Source organism: Capricornis sumatraensis, chromosome 6 (genome assembly GCF_032405125.1).
Source record: "Capricornis sumatraensis isolate serow.1 chromosome 6, serow.2, whole genome shotgun sequence".
NCBI classification, from domain to species: domain Eukaryota; kingdom Metazoa; phylum Chordata; class Mammalia; order Artiodactyla; family Bovidae; genus Capricornis; species Capricornis sumatraensis.
This window is the reverse complement of record NC_091074.1, coordinates 49,632,708-49,655,729: the sequence shown is the minus strand read 5'-3', so window position 1 is coordinate 49,655,729 and position 23,022 is coordinate 49,632,708. Positions and strand designations below refer to the sequence as shown.

Sequence of the window (23,022 nt, the reverse complement as noted above, 5' to 3'; positions counted from 1 at the left end):
CTGGACAGAATGCATGGAACAGCTACTTGAAGCCTCTGAAAAGTCAACAGTAGTGGGGAGACTGGGGAAGATGATCAGAGTTTCAAATACTACTGAGCCATGTATCTCCTTACCCTCAACTGGGGCCTGAACTCAACACACCAGCTGAGGAGGCCAGGGTGCAGGCAAGAGAGCTCTAGCTGGGAGAAGGGAATCCCTAATGCCCAAAGAGAGTGTGAAAATTCTAGTTTTTCCCTTCCCTTTTTTTTTTCTTTTCCCCTCCCCACCCTTCCTTTCTTTTTCCCTTTCCTACCTTCTTCTATGCTCCAGCCCAGAAATCTTAAGGAGTCATATCATCACATTAGCCCACACTATAAGAGAAGGGACACTTCCTCTGCCTTCAGTGGTGCCACAGATCCGAAAGGCAGGGACCAAGCCCCATTGCTTCCTTTCCTCTCTTTGCCCTCTCTCTGCTTGGTGATACCTAGGCAAGGCCATGGACGTGTGTGGCAGAGGGAGCCTTTTGGTCAGAGACTAAAAGTGGTCTCAGGGAACCAGAAAGTACCAGGGAGACATGGAGAGGAAGGAACTGGGCAAAGAAATCCCAACATTCACCCTCAAACTGTACATGCACGGATCTGATCTTAATTAGCACATCAAAACTCTGAGAACTCTACCAAGGTGCCAGACTGACCACTGGGTGACATGCACATGGGATAAAGCCAGATGGCACCGTGAACACTTTGAAAGGTGAAATGACGTGGAAACCAGAGCCCCCAGCAGATCAACTAGTGGTGTGAGCCTAACCAGGCTGAACGAATCCTCAACTGGAAATAACAACACTCTCTATAGGCTTTAAACAAGACCCAGGGTCTCATAATATAATAACCAAGATGTATGGAAAACAACCCAAAATTCCCTGGCACAGGAAGACTGAGGAAGTACCAATTTCCTGGGGACAGATAATTAACTGTAGTGAACACAGCAGTAACACAGACATTAGAATTACCTGGCAAATCTTTCAAGTCACTATTATTAAAAAAAAAAAAAAAAAGCTCCCAGCATCAATCATAAACACTACTGATTCAAGGGAAAAATAAATGGTCTCAGTCAAGAAATACATGACGTAAAGAAAGAGCCAAATGCAAATTTTAGAACTGAAAAATACAATAACCAAAATGAAAAGTTCTCTGATGGGTTCAATAGCAGAACGGACATGAGAGCAGAAAACAAATCATGTGCAAATCAACTTCAAGCTGGGTGCCTATGTGTCACTACTTTTTCATATGTCTTTTCTGTGCTTTAATGAACTGTTTCACCACCATGAACTACATCAGGATTTAGTCGCTTAAACTAGAACCGAGATATTATTTCCTCCAGCTCTGTGGGCAGGCTGGGCAGTTTCTCGAGGGGGCTTGCCTGGATTCACTCCTGTTCCTGCATTCAGCTGGAGAGGTGGTTGGACAGGAAGATCCAGCCTGGCCTCACTCATCAGTCTGGCAGTTGGTACTGGCTCCTGACTGGACTGCCTCACGTCTCCACCTGACCTCCCGATCTCAAGCGAGCTAGACGGGGCTAATTGTCATTATGGTGGTCTCAGTGTGCCAAGAGGGTGAATGAAGCCAGAAGTCTCATGAAGACAGAGGCTCTGAAATGCACGCAACGTCATCTTTGTCATATTCTACTGATCGAAATGCATCCCAAGGATTGCGCAGAGATGAAGGACAAAAAACGAAACTATCTCTTCATGAAAGGAGCATCTAGACAACTTTGCAAACATGTGTGAACACAGGGATGAGATCCTGATTTCACTGTTCTACCACATTCCTCCTGCGGAACTAATGCTGCAAATCTCAAAGGCCACTGATCTACAGTGACTATAGCAGGGGACAAGATTCTGAGGCTCAGAGAAATCTAATGCTTTGCCTAAGACCACAAAGCTAGTAAGTGGGAAAATATGAAACTAGATCCCAGGACTGCTGATTCACTGACCCCTGATCTTGTTTTCTGAGATGAGCTATACAGTATTTGGAACACTTTGGCTGTTTAACAGGTAGGAAAATAATGGACAACACTTGTACCGTGTGTTAGTAATCATTCATCATTCAGATCCATTTTGTGAAGGAAATAAATGCAGGCACTTATGGAGTCTATGAAAAAAAAGTTAAGTAAAGTGATACAATAAGAGCTATTCATTATGTAGCAATAAAGCTCCTAACCTGTTCTGTGCATCAAAGCGCAGTGCATTCAGCCTCTCGAGTTCCTGGCACTCAAAGCTTAACTCCCTCTTGAGGTAAAATTCACATAACATACAATTAGCTATTAACCATTTTAAAGTGTCCAATTCAGTGGGCTTTGGTACATTCACTACGATATGCAACCATTACATTTAGCAAGACATCTTCAGCCCCTCACAAAAGGCACTGTACCCACTAAGCAGCCACGCCCCAAGTCCCTTTCCCCTGGTCCCTGGGAATCACCACTCTGCCTTCTCTCCATGGATTTCTATTCTGGATACTTCCTATAAATGGAATCATATGAGCTTTGTAACTGGTTTCTTTCACTGAGCATGTTTCCATAGTTCATCTGCAATGCAGCGTGTATCAGCAGTACATTCCTTTTTATGAACAATATAAATATAAGCTGCTGCTGCTAAGTCGCTTCAGTTGTGTCCGACTCTGTGTGACTCCATTAGACGGCAGCCCACCAGGCTCCCCGGTCCCTGGGATTCTCCAGGCAAAAACACTGGAGTGGGTTGCCATTTCCTTCTCCAATGCATGAAAGTGAAAAGTGAAAGTGAAGTCGCTCAGTCATGTCCGACTCTTCGCGACCCCGTGGACTACAGCCTACCAGGCTTCTCCATCCATGGGATTTTCCAGGCAAGAGTACTGGAGTGGGGTGCCACTGACTTCTCCATAAATATAAGCAATATTCACAATATTCCACTATATGGATATACCATCTTTTGGTCATCTATTCATCAGGTGATGGGCATTTGGAATTCTCCCACTTTTTGGCTAATGTGAACAGTGCTGTTACAATCATTCATGTACAAATGGTTATCTCAATACCTGCTTTTAATTCTTTCCATTAGGTACATAGTTAAAGCTGAATTTTGAATCCGGTTTTTGATAAGCCTTCTTAAAGCGATGTGAGATTGATAAACTGCTACCAGCATCACCTTATTTCTAAAGTCAGTGTGGTTCTGGAGGATGGCTCTGCGGTAAGTGGCTGTCATCACAAAATCTCGCACCACATTCTGCTGCTGGGAAAGGCAGTCATAAAACTGTAAGGCAAAGAGGAGGAGAAGGAGAGTAAACGTGCCAAAGGCAGGACCTTCACAAACACATACAGCCACCATGGTCAAGGCACGCTTGAGGGGAGCCGAGGCTCAGAGGCTCTAACTCTCAGTGGAGTGGAGGCTCTGAGACATCGGTGACCTGTCCACACCGGCCCTATGGACAAGGCCCATAACTCTAAGGAGACGCCAGACTTCTCTCTTGCTCCATACTATGGATTCAGCCCTAGTTCTTCACCAACTAGTGTTGGGGGGTCCTTCCCAAAGCAGAGGCTAAAAGCACAGTGCAGTTCAGTCATTCAGTCGTGTCCGACCCATTGCAACCCCATGGACTGCAGCATGCCAGGCCTCCCTGTCTAACACCAACTCCTGAAGTTTATTCAAACTCATGTCCATCAAGTCGGTAACGCCATCCAGCCATCTCATTCTCTGTCATTCCCTTCTCCGCCTGCCCTCAATCTTTCCCAGAAGAGGGTCTTTTTAAATAAGTCAGTTCTTTGCATCAGGTGGCCATAGGATTGGAGTTTCAGCTTCAGCATCAGTCCTTCCAATGAATATTCAGGACTGATTTCCTTTAGGATGGACTGGTTGGATCTCCTTGCAGTCCAAAGGACTCTCAACAGTCTTCTCCAACACCACAGTTCAAAAGCATCAATTCTTCAGCACACAGCTTTCTTTACAGTCCAACAATCACATCCATACATGACCACTGGAAAAACCATAGCTTTGACTAGACAGACCTTTGTTGGCAAAGTAATATCTCTGCTTTTTAATATGCTGTCTTGGTAGGTCATAAATTTTCTTCCAAGGAGCAACCGTCTTTTAATTTCAAGGCTGCAGTCACCATCTGCAGTGATTCTCAAGGCCCCCAAAATAAAGTCTGTCACTATTTCCACTGTTTCCCCATCAATCTTCCATGAAGTGATGGGACCAAATGCCATGATCTTAGTTTTCTGAATGTTGAGCTTTAAGCCAACCCTTTCACTCTCCTCTTTCACTTTCATCAAGAGGCTCTTTAGTTTTTCTTTGCTTTCTGCCATAAGGGTGGTGTCATCTGCATATCTGAGGTTATTGATATTTCTCCTGGAAATCTTGATTCCAGCTTGTGCTTCAACCACCAGCATTTCTCAGGATGTACTCTGTATATAAGTTAAATAAGCAGGGTGACAATATACAGCCTTGATGTACCCCTTTCATGTCCAGTCCCTTTCATGTTCCATGTCCAGTTCTAACTGTTGCTTCTTGACTTGCATACAGGTTTCTCAGGAGGCAGGTCAGGTGGTCTGGTATCCCCATTTCTTGAAGAATTCTCCACAGTTTGTTGTGATCCACACAGTCAAAGGCTTTGGCATAGTCAATAAAGCAGAAGTAGATGTTTTTCTGGAAATCTCTTGCTTTTTCCATGATCCAGCAGATGTTGGCAGTTCGATCTGTGGTTCCTCTGCCTTTTCTAAATCCACCTTTAACACCTGGATGTGCATGGTTCACATATTGTTGAAGCCTGGCTTGGACAATTTTGAGCATTACTTTACTAGCATGTGAGATGAGTGCAATTGTGTGGTGGTTTGAACATTCTTTGGCATTGCCTTTCTTTGGGACTGGAATGAAAACTGACATTTTCCAGTCCTGTGGCCACTGCTGAGTTTTCCAAATTTGTTGGCATATTGAGTGCAGCACTTTCACAGCATCATCTTTTAGAATTTGAAATCGCTCAACTGGAATTCCATCACCTCCACTAGCTTTGTTTGTAGTGATGCTTCCTAAGGCCCACTTGACTTCGCATTTCAGGATGTCTGGCTCTGAGTGACCACACCATCGTGACTATCTGGGTTGTAAAGATCTTTTCTGTATAGTTCTTCTGTGTATTCTTGCCACTTCTTAGTATCTTCTGCTTCTGTCAGATCCATACCATTTCTGTCCTTTATTGAGCCCATCTTTGCATGAAATGTTCCCTTGGTATCTCTAATTTTCCTGAAGAGATCTCTAGTCTTTCCCATTCTATTTTCCTCTATTTCTCTGCATTGATCACTGAAGAAGGTTTTCTTATCTCTCCTTGCTATTCTTTGGAACTATGCATTCAAATGGGCACATCTTTCCTTTTCTCCTTTGCCTTTTGCTTCTCTTCTTTTCCCAGCTATTTGTTAGACCTCCTCAGACAGCCATTTTGCTTTTTTGCATTTCTTTTCCATGGGGATGGTCTTGATCCCTGTCTCCTGTACAATGTCACGAACCTTCATTCACAGTTCTTCAGGCACTCTATCTATCAGATCCAGTCCCTTAAATCTATTTCTCACTTCCACTGTATAATCATAAGGGATTTGATTTAGGTCATACCTGAATGGTCTAGTGGTTTTCCCTACTTTCTTCCATTTAAGTCTCAATTTGGCAATAAGGTGTTCATGATCTGAGCCACAGTCAGCTCCTGGTCTTGTTTTTGCTGACTATATAAAGCTTCTCCATCTTTGGCTGCAAAGAATATAATCAATTTGATTTCAGCATTGACTATCTGGTGATGTCCATGTTTAATGTCTTTTGTGTTTTTGGAAGAGGGTGTTTGCTATGACAAGTACATTCTTTTGGCAAAACTCTATTATTAGCCTTTGCCCTGCTTCATTCTGCATTCCAACGCAAAATTTGCCTGTTACTCCAGGTGTTTCTTGACTTCCTACTTTTGCATTCCAGTCCCCTATTACGAAAAGGTCATCTTTTTTGGGTGTTAGTTCTAGAAGGCCTTATAGGTCTTCATAGAACCGTTAACTTCGGCTTCTTCAGCAGTACTCGTCAGGACATAGACTTGGATTACTGTGATATTGAATAGGTTGCCTTGGAAATGAACAGAGATCATGCTGTCATTTTTTAGACTGCATCCAAGTACTGCATTTTGGACTCTTCTGTTGACTATGATGGCTACTCCATTTCTTCTAAGGGATTCTTGCCCACAGTAGTAGACACAATGGTCATCTGAGTTAAATTCACCCATTCCAGTTCATTTTTAGTTTGCTGAATTCTAAAATGTCAATGTTCACTCTTGCCATCTCCTGTTTGACCACTTTCAGTTTGCCTTGATTCATGGACCTAACATTCCAGGTTCCTATGCAATATTGCTCTTTACAGCATCAGACTTTACTTCCATCACCAGTCACATCCACAACTGGGTGTTGTTTTTGCTTTGACTCTGTTTCTTCATTCTTTCTGGAGTTATTTCTGTATTGATCTCCAGTAGCATATTGGGCACCTACCAACCTAGGGAGTTTATCTTTCAGTATCCTATCTTTTTGCCTTTTCATACTGTTCATGGGGTTATCAAGGCAAGAATACTGAAGTGGTTTGCCATTCCCTTCTCCAGTGGGGCATGTATTGTCAGAAGTCTCCACCATGACCTGTCCATCTTGGGTGGCCCTACACGGCATGGCTGATAGTTTCATTGAGTTAGACAAGGCTGTGGTCCATGTGATCAGATTGGTCATGAAAAATACAGGGGACTTCCCTGGTGGTCCAGTGGTTAAGAATTTGCCTTGAAATGCAGGGGATATAGTTCAATCTCTGGTAGGAGAATTTAGATCCCATATGCCACAGAGCAACTAAGCCCAGATGCTGCAATTACTGAGCCCACATGCCACAACTAGAGAGTCCGCGCTGCAATGATGGGTCCCACAGGAGGCAATGGAGATCCTGTGTGCTGCAACTAAGACCCAGTCCAGTGAAAAAAGAATTAAAGAGATAAGTGAGAGAGAAAGGGGCCAAGGCCAAAAGGGACGGCCCTGAAGAGTCCCATCAGCCTAGAGAGAAAGCGAAGTCTTGGATAGAAATCCCAGGAGAGGGTGCGGATGCGGCAGAAGGCACTGACAGTAGTAATCTGAGGAAGCACGCCGGCTGGGTGGTGTGTGCATGTAAGTCCACAAGCATGAGTCAGGAATAAATATTTTGACTGTAATGGTCACCATTTGGGAGAGTTTGCTATGTGCCGGGCACCATGCGGAGTGCTTCACTTATATCCTCTAATCAAATTACATCACCACAACAACCAGATGAAATATGTTCCCCAGATGAGGGAATGTTCCTGCTGGCCAGAGGACCACATGTTAAAAACCACTGCACTCTATTCTCTACCCACCACCCCACCCAGGTGTGTGTCACTTTGAAATGACACAGTTCTGCCAGGGGCCACTTCTCTGACCTCGAAGTACTGTGCAGCAGACACCTCTTCTGTCCGCTGGCTGAAGCTGAACACCGAGTGCTTCTTTTTCTCACACTGGTATCTTCGCAAGGTATTTGAAAATGCACTGAACTCTGCAAGGAGAAGAGAGAAGTTCTATTTCTACACCTTGGAAACCACAGCATTACCTTTCAAAAAACTCCAACTGAGAAAATATTAGAAGATTAAAACAGCACGTTCACCCCAGAACACATGAGTGATAAGGAAAGGCAAGGTGGGAATGGGTACTACTCTGAGCTGTGACACCCTTATTTACACTTGTCAGACATATCTGCATTCACAAATGTCAAGTGTGAGAGTGGAATGGACCACGGGCAGAGTTTGAGCTCATCAAATTCTCCTGGTACCATGCTAACAGGGCTCACAGGCTTATCCTCAGTACGTGCACTGGGGAAGGCAACTGTTGATGGCAAGAAAAATAATGTATATGTGAATACAAACTATAGATGCATAAAGTGTATATATATATAATCTCAGTCTTGGGCTTCCTTGGTGGCTCAGATAGTTAACAATCGGCCTGCAGTGCAGGAGACCTGGGTTTAATCCCTGGGTTGGGAAGATCCCCTGGAGAAGGGAATGCTTTTTCTATGATCCAACGGATGTTGGCAATTTGATCTCTGGTTCCTCTGCCTTTTCTAAATCCAGCTTGAACATCTGAAATTTCTTGGTGAAGAGGATGTATGGCAAGTTGCAAAGTACCATTTGGGGTTTGAAAGCAAGATTCTGATTCTAAAGTAACAAGGAAAGGCTGCTTGTATACCTCACCAATTGTCTCCAAAGGACAAAGTGAAAGAGAAGCTCCAATGAAGTTTTGTGTTACGACCAGCATTCAGGCAATGCACATACAGCCTTCTAAAATGAATACTAATTCAGATGTATCAAGTCTGTGTTTGCTATTTTTAAAAAATCCAATCTCACTACATTACACACTATAATCACAACCCTGTAATCCTGGCACAGGGACCATATGTGACAAACCAAAAATCAGGATCTCTAGTTTGACAAGTTTGAGATGCGTTTATGGGATTTTAGGAAATTAGAAGCCAATCCTCGGCAAGTCCAGGAATCAGCATCATTCACTATTGTGAGTTCTGTCACAATGGTTGCCAGGAGAATGTTCTTTTCACAAGTTACCCTTACTTTTATGGCTATTTAATGGTTAAACAAATGTGTGTAAATAAATGTCACGCTTACATCTTTCCATACACAGCAGAACGTTACTTGGTACCTTATGCAACAGTTAGAACTGGATATGGAACAATAGTCTGATTCCAAATAGGAAAAGGAGTACATCAAGGCTGTATATTGTCACCCTGCTTATTTAACTTATATGCAGAGTACATCATGAGAAACGCTGGGCTGAAAGAAGCACAAGCTGGAATCAAGATTGCCGGGAGAAATATCAATAACCTCAGATATGCAGATGACACCACCCTTATGGCAGAGAGTGAAGAGGAACTAAAAAGCCTCTTGATGAAAGTGAAAGAGGAGAGTGAAAAAGTTGGCTTAAAGCTCAACATTCAGAAAACAAAGATCATGGCATCTGGTCCCATCACTTCATGGGAAATAGATGGGGAAACAGTGGAAACAGTGTCAGACTTTATTTTGGGAGGCTCCAAAATCACTGCAGATGGTGACTGCAGCCATGAAATTAAAAGATGCTTACTCCTTGGAAGAAAAGTTATGACCAACTTAGACAGCATATTAAAAAGCAGAGATATTACTTGGCCAACAAAGGTCTGTCTAGTCTAGGCTATGGTTTTTCCTGTGGTCATGTATGGATGTGAGAGTTGGACTGTGAAGAAGGCTGAGCACCGAAGAACTGATGCTTTTGAACTGTGGGTGTTGGAGAAGACTCTTGAGAGTCCCTTGGACTGCAAGGAGATCCAACCAGTCCATTCTGAAGGAGATCAGCCCTGGGATTTCTTTGGAAGGAATGATGCTAAAGCTGAAACTCCAGTACTTTGGCCACCTCATGTGAAGAGTTGACTCATTGGAAAAGACTCTGATGCTGGGAGGGATTGGGGGTAGGAGGAAAAGGGGACGACAGAGGATGAGATGGTTGGATGGCATCACTGACTCGATGGATGTGAGTCTGAGTGATTTCTGAGAGATGGTGATGGACAGGGAGGCCTGGCGTGCTGTGATTCATGGGGTCGCAAGGAGTCGGACATGACTGAGTGACTGATCCAAACTGATTTTCCTTACCTCACAATAATCTTTGATGTTCAGACTGTCTGTCCCCCCTTTTTTCACAAACTACTATATAGCCTGGCTCCCCGTCCTGCGTCCTTGGAATAATTTTCTCCAAGTTACTGAGAAGATATCTCCGGGGCTTGGGATCCTTAACATTCTCACCAAGTAAAATAAGTCTCCACTTTAAGGCTGTTACTAAATTTTTTGTCGACACTGTGTTTCCAGATGATGTATAAAGATAGAAAAAAAGAACCATCATATTTTACAAAAAGGAAAAGAAATTTAATTGCTGATTTCTCCCCTTCCCTCAGCCTCTAGAAGAAAGACTCAGCCACTAGACACACAGTCTCAGTCTGTCTGGGCTGCTATAATAGAGAACCACAGACAGAGGGACTTCTAAACCAGGGAAATTTGTTTCTCACAGTTGTGGAGGCTGGAAGTCTGGGATCTGGATGCCAGCATGGTTAGGTTCTGGTGAGGGTTCTCTTCTGAGCTGCTGACTACTGACCTCTATCCATGTCCTCACCCAGCAGTGGAGGCAAAGGATCTCTCTGGGATCTCTTCTAAAGGACACTAACCTCAATCATAAGGGCTCCACTCTTTTGATCGAATCACTTCCCACCTACACTTGAGACTGCTATGCCTGTCTCTGAAAATGCACACACACAGAGTATATCTATACAGGAAATTTCCTGAATTCAGTTTGCATTTATTTAACTTTGGGAGCAAGACCAAAGAAGGTACGGATATTTTCTTATGAAAATATTATTAATATGTTCCTCTTCATTATAAAAAGAAGAAAAACAGTAATTTAGGAGTTCAGATGGTGAATAGATTTTGACTTAAAATGCATCATAGACCAAAGATACTTTAGTTCTGCCAGTGATAGCTACCTAAAACTTTTGGATTAAATTTTCACTCTAATCACTGCAGATGGTGACTGCAGCCATGAAATTAAAAGATGCTTACTCCTTGGAAGAAAAGTTATGACCAACTTAGACAGCATATTAAAAAGCAGAGATATTACTTGGCCAACAAAGGTCCATCTAGTCAAGGCTATGGTTTTTCCAGTGGTCATGTATGGATACGAGAGTTGGACTGTGAAGAAAGCTGAGCACTGAAGAATTGATGCTTTTGAACTGTGGTGTTGGAGGAGACTCTTGAGAGTCCCTTGGACTGCAAGGAGATCCAAGCAGTCCATTCTGAAGGAGATCAGCCCTGGAATTTCTTTGGAAGGAAAGATGCTAAAGCTGAAACTCCAGTACTTTGGCCACCTCATGCGAAGAGTTGACTCATTGGAAAAGACTCTGATGCTGGGAGGGATTGAGGGCAGGAGGAGAAGAGGACAACAGAGGATGAGATAGCTGGATGGCATCACTGACTCAATGGATGTGAGTCTGTGTGAACTCCGGGAGTTGGTGATAGACAGGGAGGCCTGGCGTGCTGCAATCCATGGGGTCACAAAGAGTTGGACACAACTAAGCAACTGAACTGAACTCAACTGAAACTAGAACAACCAGATCCAAATAATTAATTTCACATATGTCTGATGAGGAGATAAATAGGAGAGAATAAATCCTTGATTCTAAGGACTATGAAACCAGGAGAAGCAGAACTCAGTGGAAGCATATGGTAAGTTTTGTTCCCTTTTTTGAAAATAGGTATCTTTTACTTCCTTCCTGGTAAGAAGACCTTAATTTTGCATATTTGAGCTGATGGACCATAGAGAATTAAGATGGGCTATTTGCAAATTATTCAAGATAGGCCACAGGCAGCTCTGCAAGAAAGTCTGAAGTTGGACTTTTCTTTTAAAAAAAAAAATGTATACCATGGTTATCATATTGTCAGTTTGGGATTTTCCGGTATAATTTTGGGACATGTGTCCAGAACAGCTGAGGCAGTCAGACAGGTATTACCCGCTCCTGGCACAGAAAGATGCTAGCATCTTGGTAAACAAACTCTGTGTGGCAAGTACCACAGGCAGCATCACTTGTAAACAGCAGCTTTTTAAGGGAGGCAAGAAAACAAAAATGGGTCCCTTCAGTCTGTATTTTTTTTTTTTTTAGCAATAACAGAACAAAAAGGAAATTGCTGTGTCTGAGTCGTCTTTACTGATTCATGAGTACACTACATGCTAAAGCTGAAAGTAATGGTTTGTCAAGAAAGAACCTAAGTCGAGCCTGCGAAAGTAGAATAATTAGAATCATGACTGAGGCATGAAACTGTCTGTCATGTCCTTGGTTAGTATTTATGTGATAGAGAAAATAACACCCATGCATTGTGCTGAGAAATGATAAAACATGATGGTTTACAGCCAGAATGGTTGTAATGCCAGTTCCACCAGGCCATCCTCTTCAAAAACAGTGAGGATAAGTGTGTTCTTCAAAGGGAGTTCTCAACAGCTGGCCTTTCTTTACTCTCCTCTGGGAGTCATCCTGGATCTATAGAATTAATGTCATTCAAACAGACGATGCCTGCAGATCAAAAGTCTCCTTCATCCAAAAAAGAAAAATATTGTACTCCTTGCCAAAATATTTTCCAAAGGCAAAGCTACCTGCTGATTTAAAGATTCCTTTACTTCTCCTACCAAAAGTCTCTCCCTCTAGTTTGGAGAACTGAAGAAGACACGATGGGTTATTACTGCCTCTTATTTTGGAATCTCCAAAATGAGCACTGCCAAAGACAATGTTTGTCCCCCTAAAATCATACATTGAAACCTAGTCTCCAGTGAGGGTAGTTAGAGGATAGAGCCTTTGGGAAGTGATTAGATATAAAGTAGATTCTTGGAGTGCCCACCACAGATAGCATTATGATAAGACACAGTAGGTTTCTATTGCACACATGGGAAAATTAGAAAAATGGAGAACTTCCCCAAACTTCAAGCCAGCGCTTTTGTCTCCTCTTTAAAATAAATTTGTTAGGACTTCTCAGGTGTTCTAGCGGTTAAGACTCCTCCTTCCAATGCAAGGGGTGTGAGTTCGATCCCCAGTTGGGGAACTAAGGTCCCACATGCCATGGAGTGTGGCCAAAAATAAATAAATAAATAATTGTTTAAGTTGCCTCTTAAAAAAATACATTAGCATTTCTTGCAAGCAATTGCCAATCAACTTCTCTTAAAGATACTTATAAGTTCTAAGAAATCAAATGTATTATTTGGTTTTGTTTTCCCCTCAAAGCTTTACAATTAGCAACTAAACGTATAATTCATAATCCATATAACACTCAACTAAACTTATTTTGTACAAATGAAACATCAGTATAAAGCACTGGGAAGGGCTATTTGGGAGTACTTGGTATATTTGTTGTTATCTCTAAACATTTAGAATCTTAACGCAAAAACAACTGGATCACAAATCCCATCAAGTTTCACAGGCAATCTACACACACATCTTAAAAACCAATTAAATATTTTCTGAGATGACCAGCAGTGACCTAAACACTAGTAAAATAGTGAGCTTCACCATTTATGAAAAGGCAGTCTGCTAATTTGTTTGAATGTTGAACCATTTCCCTGATTCCTGTGGGATCTTAGCACACTTGTCCTGACACTCAACCCATCAGCAAGGAAAAACCAAGATCGAAGAACTGCGTGGTTTCCAATAAGCAGAATGAGGGGTCAGCCTTGGACAGAGGGATAGGTGAGTGAACCAAAGCACAGACAAGATTCTAAAGAAAAGATGTCAGTGAAAACTTGTTGGCAAGAGGCGGAAACTCAACCAAGTTGAACGGAAATAGGAATTTTATGGCTCATGAAACTGAAATATTCAGGATTAAAATTCAGTTTTGAAGAATGATTGTATCCAGGAGTTTGAATGATTTTAAGACCCTCCCACTCTCGCTCTGGCTCTCATGCTCACTCAGTGTTTCTCTGTTTTAGTTTCCTGTTCAGGCGGGCTTCCCCTCCCACAGGACAAGATGATGGTCATCCTCTCCAGAACAATACTGCCCCCAGCTCAGCAAGCCCCGTCCTTCCAAAATGTTCCAACAAAAGCCCCAGGCTGAGTCTCACTGAACCAAGCTAAATTAAAGACCCATCTCTGGATCAATTGCTATGGTCAGGAATCAATGCCAACTGACCAGACTCGAGTCAGCCCTATCTAAACACAAAGAAAGCTGGGCTTCTTTTATCAGAGGAAAATAGAGTAGATTAAACACAGTTGATCACTGCTGAAAGAGAGGAAGAAGCATTATAGACTAAGTTGAAACTGACAAATAGGAGTGAGAAAATACACGTACTTCAGGGGACAAACTGGAGGATGGAGAGCCATGAAAGCTAGACATTAAGTCTCTTGGCTTCAGAAATCTTTGAACCGGGGCTAGCTTAAACCCAGCTTTTGCTCCCAGAGCAGGGTGCTGTTGTGAAAGGCTACTACAAAGCAATTGATCTAACATTTCTGGACCTAGAACATGATGATTCTCTGACACTGTGCCAGTTACCAGCTTCTCCTGTTCTTAAAGAGAATTGGCCATACTCTTAAAGAGTAATTGGCCGTGCTCAGAGCTCCTGATATTCTGTTTGCACTACTGGATCTCATACCTTATCCAGTAGATTAGTTAGGAATGAGATGCTGATTAAAAGATCTTTCAGTCTGGACCAACAGACCCAGATACTAATAAACATGATGGGTTCCGGGGCTCCAAATGGCTGGGGGCGGGGTGGGGGGGTGATCCTACATCCTGGCTTACCTGGGACATTTCAGTTTATGTCTGCCTTCCTGGAGGGATTACTGGTTATATCTCCTCTCATACTCAAAGAGTCCTGGTTGGAATGATAAATTACTGAGTCACCTTAGCTACAAGCTGATGCAATCTTAGAGGAGGGAGCCAGGCAGGGTCAAGTGCAAGAGGGACAGGAAGCTGAGAGAGATGATGATACAGAAAGATGCAGATGGGGGAACCATGCAGAAAATACCTGTTTCCTCACGTAGTTCCAGTACATTGCGTTCCTCTGACTTAAATGCCATGAAACATTTCCTTACAGTAACTTCCCTTTTTTGTCCTGAGCTACTCTGTATAGATAGCCTTCACGAAAACAGAAATTTCCCCATGTTATGATAATGCTTTTTATTTGTTTTTTTTCTGAGTCATTGCCAGTTGACTCAGGATTATGGAGAGTTTTTTTGGTTTGGGTTTGGTTTGGTTTTACAAACAATTTTATATATTTTTATGCTGTGCTCATTTCAAGGGTTTTTTTTTTTTTTTTTTTAATCTTCACCATACTTTGCTTGACCCCAGAGGCGAAACAGCTGATTTATAGTTGGGCTCATTTCTACCATTATATTTTAACCTATTACAGTGACTGCTACTGCTGGTACTGCTAAGTCACTTCAGTCGTGTCCAACTCTGTGCGACCCCATAGATGGCAGCCCATAGGCTCCCCGTTCCTGAGATTCTCCAGGCAAGAACACTGGAGTGGGTTGCCATTTCCTTCTCCAATGCATGAAAGTGAAAAGTGAAAGTGAAGTTGCTCAGTCGTGCCTGACTCTTAGCGACCCCATGGACTGCAGCCTACCAGGCTCCTCCATCCATGGGATTTTCCAGGCAAGAGTACTGGAGTGGGGTGCCATTGCCTATTACAGTGAAGGCCCTCCCCTATGTGCATTATTTAGGATCAAGACTGAATTCCACAAAGCTGCCTAGTCATTTGAAGGTCATCAGACTTGCAGAAACACAAAGGGTACCTGAGTTCACTAAGTGAGGCCAGAATACACCTTCTAGAGCATTTAGCATATATTCACGGAGGGACTAATTTATTTATGTGGCAGCACAAGCCATGATTCAATTGGTTTTCAAGGCTTCCTAAGGTCTCTGTGTGATTCCCAGCAAGCAAAGCAGCACAGGTGAGCACCGAACAGGTGGCAAGGAGGCACATTTCCAATTTGGTTAGATTTACACAGACTTTACAATGATGTTTAACAACTTAAACGCACATTATCAGCTGCTTATGCCATACTCCCTACACTCCCCCAAAACAGTTAACTTTGCGTTAAGCATTAACGTAACGCAGCATAAAACTTAAAAATTTGAAATAGCAGCCTGCACCTTGATTACATAATGTTCGGGGCACCTCAATTTGCCAAGTGAAAACTTAGCATAACAGATACAAACATCTCTCTAAGCTTTCTCTTTATATATTACCTATCTCTACACGAATGAGACAAAAATATCCACAAATTCAGCTGAGAAATTCTGTACCTGTTGCAAAGCAAAGACAAGACTTTGCATCTGGCAGACTTGAGGTTTCAAGTTACATTAAAGGAAAAAAAAAACAAACCAGTTTCAGATGACAAGTAGCATCTGTGGTTTTGCAATACAATTTTTATGATCTGGCTCTCTTCTGACTCAAATATGGCTTTAACAATAACATTATACACCATACTCTCATGCAAAGATGGACACAATAAAGGACAGAAATGGTATGGAACTAACAGAAGCAAAAGATATTAAGAAGAGGTGGCAAGAATACACAGAAGAACTATACAAAAAAGATTTTCATGACCCAGATAATCACAATGGCTTGATCACTCACCTAGAGCCAGACATCCTGGAATGTGAAGTCAAGTGGGCCTTAGGAAGCATCACTACAAACAAAGCTACTGGAGGTGATGGAATTCCAGTTGAGCTATTTCAAATCCTAAAAGATAATGCTGTGAAAGTGCTGCACTCAATATGCCAGCAAATTTGGAAAACTCAGTAGTGGCCAGAGGACTGAAAAAAGGTCAGTTTTCATTCCAATCTCAAAGAAAGGTAATGCCAAAGAATGCTCAAACTACCACACAATTGCACTCACCTCACACGCTAACAAAGTAATGCTCAAAATCTCCAAGCCAGGCTTCAACAGTACATGAACCGTGAACCTCCAGATATTCAAGCTGGATTTAGAAAAGACAGAGGAACCAGAGATCAAATTGCCAACATCCGTTGGATCATAGAAAAAGCAAGAGAGTTCCAGAAAAACATCTACTTCTGCTTTATTGACTATGCCAAATCCTTTGACTGTGTGGATCACAACAATCTGTGGAAAATTCTTCAAGAGAAGGGAATACCAGACCACTTGATCTGCCTCTTAAGAAATCTGTATGCAGGTCAGGAGGCAACAGTTAGAACTGGACATGGAACAACAGACTGGTTCCAGATTGGGAAAGGAGTACGTCAAGGCTGTATATTGTCACCCTGCTTATTTAACTTATATGCAGAGTACATCATGAGAAATGCTGGACTGGATGAAGCACAAGCTGGAATCAAGATTTCCAGGAGAAATATCAATAACCGCAGATATGCAGATGACACCACCCTTATGGTAGAAAGCGAAGATGAACTAAACAGTCTCTTGATGAAAGTGAAAGAGGAGAGTGAAAAAGCTGGCTTAAAACTCAACATTCAGAAAAGTAAGATCATGGCATCTGGTCCCATCACTTCACGGCAAGTAGATAGGGAAACAGTGGAAACAGTGTCAGACTTTATTTTTGGAGGCTCCAAAATCACTGCAGATGGTGACTGTATCCATGAAATTAAAAGACACTTGCTCCTTGGAAGAAAAATTATGGCCAACCTAGACAGCATGTTCAAAAGTAGAGACATTACTTTGTTAACAAAGGTCCGTCTAGTCAAAGCTATGGTTTTTCCAGTAGTCATATATGGATGCAAGAGTTGGACTACAAAGAAAGCTGCGTGCTGAAGAATTGATGCTTTTGAATTATGGTGTTGCAAAAGACTCTTGAGAATCCCTTGGACAGCTAGGAGATCCAACCAGTCCATCCTAAAGGAAATCAGGCCTGAATATTCACTGGAAGGACTGATGCTGAAGCTGAAACTCCAATCCTATGGCCACCTGATGCGAAGAGCTGACTCATCTGAAAAGACCCTGATGCTGGGAACGATTGAAGGTGGGAAGAAAAGGGGATAACAGAGGATGAGACGGTTGGATGGCATCACTGATTTGATGGACATGAGTTTGAGTAAACTCCAGAAGTTGGGGATAGACAGGGAGGCCTGGCGTGCTGCAGTTCATGGGGTCGCAAAGAGTCAGACATGACTGAGCGACTGAACTGAACTGACACAGCACACTTATAGGGAATTAATCTTGTCTTCATTTTTCAGAAAGCAAAATGCATCTACTATAGTTCTCTCAAAGACACAAACCTATAATCGACTAAAAGCATGGACTTGCAGTTGTTTTCTTAGTCCAGTCTCTTTCTTTTCCTCTTATTTCCTCTTTCACATTTAGCCAGCTGGTCCACTGGGCACAAAACCATGGAGCAGAGGCTAAATCTAGCCTGTAGGCACTTTTAAATTTGGTCACCATATGTCTTAATAATCAGAAAAATCTCACAGAAAATATGAATTTCTGACTAAAATGGCACAGCATGAAATCCCTGGGTCTGACTTTCATATGACAACAATCACATGAAGGAACTAGTTGCCACCACCTTTTGAATGTGTCTCCAGGTCACCACAGTTGCCACCATTCATTCATTCTTATTTGCAACCAGCTCCCTTTGTGAATTGCCATGACCTGCCTGGGCCCTGTAGGCTGAGTCTGTGATTCCATATCCCCGGGGGTCGACTACAAACCTTGGTGCAGAGCAAGTCTGCAACTTAAAATATCAACTATTTCCCTTCAATTTTTAAGCACTGTGAAACCATAAAAACTAAGGAAAATGAAACACATTTTATCATGCTGTCTTTTCAATCAATTGGTAGTTGCATTTTAAGCTTACAGAAGAAGCTGTTGAGTTTCTTGACAGTGACTTTATTTGGCTATTTTGTACAGACACTCATCAGGGCAGGTTCAAACTCTAACTCTAGAGCTCTTAGATAAGCTCTGGTGAAATGATCACTATCTTTCCCAAACAATTTCCATATGAGAGGGTACTACTGACTGACCCACAGGGTGATTTCAGCAGTGAAAATGACCTTCATTACACCATCCACTTCCCCCAACCTTCCCCTGTAATTAGAGATGATCTAGGAGACTCAGGAGAGTGCCATCCACAGTGAAGAGCAACTCCACGCAGGAAGGATGCCCAGAGCATGCACTGCGTTTGTCTTCATCCCCTAACAAACTGAGCCCACCATCCACTTTGCTGACAAATCACCAGTGGATTTATTAATAGTTGAATGAATGCTTCCTGGGTGATGTCTGTCTATACTTTCCTCATATGGAATGGTGGATGACACTGACCATTTTAATCTTCTGAAGTCAGGAAAATTAAATTCAGGGGTATTGGTTATCATTCAGTACTTTCATAACTACAACCAGCAGTTTGTTTTATATGTGAGGTTTTCCTGAAACTTTAACTGCATCCTTTAACTGCAAAATGAGGGTAGAATGAGCATTAAGTTTAGAGTCCTTAATGCTCTATTCTGAAGAATGCTCCTAATCTTATTGGAAGCCCATTTGGAAAACTTTCTTCACAGCAAAATGCCAAGGGAAACTTTGCCTGACATTCTGCCCACCTACCATTGATCAGCCCCTCATGGACACCAGGAATCTTATAGGTCAACAGCATTGCCTCCTTTGCTGGGTGCCAGGATGCTCAGAGCCAAAACCATGGGTTGACAGTAATATTTATGGGTCTTGTAATATGCAGGTTTGTGTTTCAATTTCCTCTTGGCCTCAGTCCTTCTATATTTTCCCTGATTTTAAATTGTATCTACTTGTATTTTTTAATATAAATGTGTAAGGAAACAACTTATCAGTAGGAAAAAAATGAGAAATGGATGGATGATGGATAGAAAGATCTATTGTTTTCATCATTACTATATGAAGATGTAACAAAGACTGGTTGTTAAATCATTCTGCAATTTTCTGCCTCACTTTCCACACAATAACCCACCCCTGCTCTGAACAGAAAATGCAAGGACTGTGGAAGCAACAGCGTTGGTCCCATATGCTAAAAGCAGATGGGATCTGCACTGTCTTCACAGTAGCAGCTGCCCAGGAACCAAAGTGAAGAGGAGGGGGTTGGGGGAAAGAGCACAAGGGGAGAGAAACACAAAAGAGCAACCAGGAGTAGACAAGAGAGATACTTCCTGCTACCATTCTCAGCCGGTTATAAAGCAAGAGCACAGTTATGAACTGCTCCATTTGATAATGTTTGCACATTTATGATGTCACTTCATTCAAGAACCACTGCCAGGAGGTATTCCGATCACCACTGTACACAGGAAGGAAAGGGAAGGACATAGTTTATTCTGATTAAAATTAGCAAGGCCAGTGTTCATTCCAATACACTATCTGCATTCCAGAAATTCTAAAATATAGAATTTTAGAGGGGGAAATTCTAAAATATAGAAAATCCTTGAGGAGTGTGTTCTACATAGGAAGAAGCTGTCTATGTACTAAGTGAAAATGGCTGGGGGAAAAAAAAAACAAAAATTAAGATATAACATATCAATGTAACATAAGTAACAGGGAAATGATTTCAGCTGCAGCTAGAGTGATTGGCTAAACAGGGAAAAGCTTTTGATTCCAAGTGTTACAAAATCACAACGGCAAACAATTCTCTGTGTGCAACTGCAGAATTTCCTTATTTGGAGATGCTGCTTTCAACACTAGCTATTTTTAATTCTAGGTTGGCAAAATTTTGCCAAAAATTTATTTAAAACACTTTAGCTAATCTCTCACTGTCCCCATAAACCAGGTAACTATCAATAAGCAAGTATGAATACCAAGTGCAGAGTGATGTCAGCAGCATAGCTGAATAAGATGGTCTTTGCTCCTGTCTCCCCCCACCACAACCCCCAAAACAAGAACAATTTGGTGTCCATCCATGGACAAAAGTGCCTTTGTGAGAGCTATGGGGTCCAACACAATACACTAAGAAACCCAGAAGGAGTCCACCCATGTGTTGGGTAATAGGTACACAGATCTCAGTTCCAGCTGTGGACTCTGAGTGGCCTATGGACTGGCTCCAGCCCCTCCAAGACAGGGTCTGGGAGGCTCTGGAAAAGACTGTCTTAGACAATCAACCATGGACAAGAGATATTTTGTGGAAATCCAGGTTTCCAATAGTGCTAGCATACCACTGGAACAAAACAAAAGTGTGAATTTGGACATGCTGGAGAGGGTGAGAGAACCATTGTGATATCACGCAAACTATGCTTCACCCAAGGCTAAAACATGTGAAAATATGCAACACACTGGAAAAGGTAAGTATATAGTTAAGTTCAGAATACTGTCATACTGCAATAGGATGTGTTACCCATTTAATTCCAGTACAAGGCCTAAAGGACAAGAGTTGTTAGAAATAGCTAAAATGATCTGTTAATAAATATAGTATATAAAAAGAGGTAATTGAGATAAGAAAAACAAAACAGGGTGGGGGTATATAAAAGGGCATCGTTTTTATGTTACTGAACTTGTTGTAAGTGTAAAATAGACTATAATATTTATAAAATGTTCTGTGTAAGCCTCATATTAACCACAAAGCAAAAGCCTACAACAGATTCACAAAAGATAAAGGGAATCAAAGTATACCACTACTGAGCATTATCTATTTACAAATGAAGGCACCAAGAGAGGAAAAAAGGAACAAGAGAATCACAGAACAACAAGAAAATAATATCATATTATTTTAGGTCAAGTCCTTACCTATCAATAACTACCTTATCAACAGTAACTCTAAATGTAATGGATTAACTTCTCTAATCAAAAGGCACAGAGTAGCTGGATGGATTAAAAAAAACACAAGACTCAACTATATGCTGCTTACAAGAGACTCACTTCAGCTTTAAGGACTCACAAACGCTCCAAACGAAGGGACATAAAAAGATACTCCATGCAAATGAAAACCGAAAGAGAGCAGTAGTAGCTATAGAGTAGACCCTTGAAAACTACAGGGCTTAGGGCTGCCAAACTCACCCCCATGCAGTGGAAAATCTGCATATAAATACAATCAGCCCTCCACATCCATGGTTCCACATTCAAGGATTCAATCAATCAAGTGATCATGTAGTCATACACTATGTAGTTACTGAAAAAAAATGCGTAAAAGTAGACTCATGCAATTCAAACCGGTATCATTTAAGGGTCAACTGTACTTATATCAGAAAAAAACAGACTTTAAGCCAAAGACTATAAAACCAGAAGACCATTATATAATGATATTAGGGTCAATTAATCAAGAAGATTAACAATCTTAAGTATATATGCACCCAACACTGGAGTACCTAAATATATTCAACAAATACTAGAAGATCTGAATGGATAAATAGACAACAATACAATAATAGTATAGTACTTCAATATGCTACTATCAACAGTGAGTAAGTCATTCAGAGAGACAATAAGGAAACATTGGAGCTGAATTATCCTTTAGACCAAATGCACAAAGAACATTCCTCCCAAATACACAAAGAACATTCTCCACGATAGAGCATACAATACGTCTCAAGTCTGAGCAATTTAAGATTGAAATCATACCAGTATCTCTAGTGACCAAAACAGTATGAAACTAGAAGTCAATAACAGGAGGAAGGTTGGCATATTGACAAATATATGGAAATTAAACAACACTCTCCTGAATAACTAGTGGGTCAAAGGAGAAATTTCAAAATATATAAGACAACGAGGGAAGTTTATAATAATAAACCACTACATAAAGAAAAAAGAAAGTTATCATATAAACAAGTTAAATTTACACCTTAAGAAACTAGAAAAGGAAGAAGAAAGGAAGCTCAGAGATAGCAGATAGAAGGAAACAACAGCGATCAGAGCAGATACCAATAAAATACAGGCCAGCAAAACAAGAGAATAAAACAAAATGAAAAGCTGTTTTTTAAAAAAGATACATAAAATTGTCAAAACTTTAAAAACTTCATCTTAAAAAAGAGAAGACTCAATTATTTCAGAAGTGGAAGAGGAGACATTACAACTAGACCACAGAAATACAAAGGGTCAAAGAGACTAAATTAATAATCAAACAGACTATAATTAATAATTACATGTAAACAAACTGGATAGCCTAGAAGAAAATGGATGTATTTCTAGAAACATAAAAACCACCAGGCTGAACCATGAAGAATTAGAATATCTGAGCAGATCAATAATGAATAAGAAGACTGAATCAGTAAAAAAAAAAACAAAAACAACTTCCCAACAAAGAAAAGCCCAGGGTCCAATAGCTTTCCAGATGAATTCGATCAAATATTTAAAAATTAATGCTGATCTTTCTCAAACTTCTGTAAAATATCGAAGAGGAGGAAACACTCCTGAACTTATTTTTTTTTTCCTGAACTTATTTTATCTGATACCAAGTCAGATAAGAATACTAAATACAAAACAAGAGAAAACTATAGGCAATTATCCTTGATGAACATAAAGGTGAAA

At 41.3% G+C, this 23,022-nt stretch overlaps 1 pseudogene; it reads right to left on the bottom strand.

Annotated features, from left to right (window-relative positions):
- Positions 1-23,022, bottom strand: part of LOC138080711 (histone-arginine methyltransferase CARM1-like) — a 174,341-nt pseudogene that overhangs the window by 117,151 nt on the left and 34,168 nt on the right.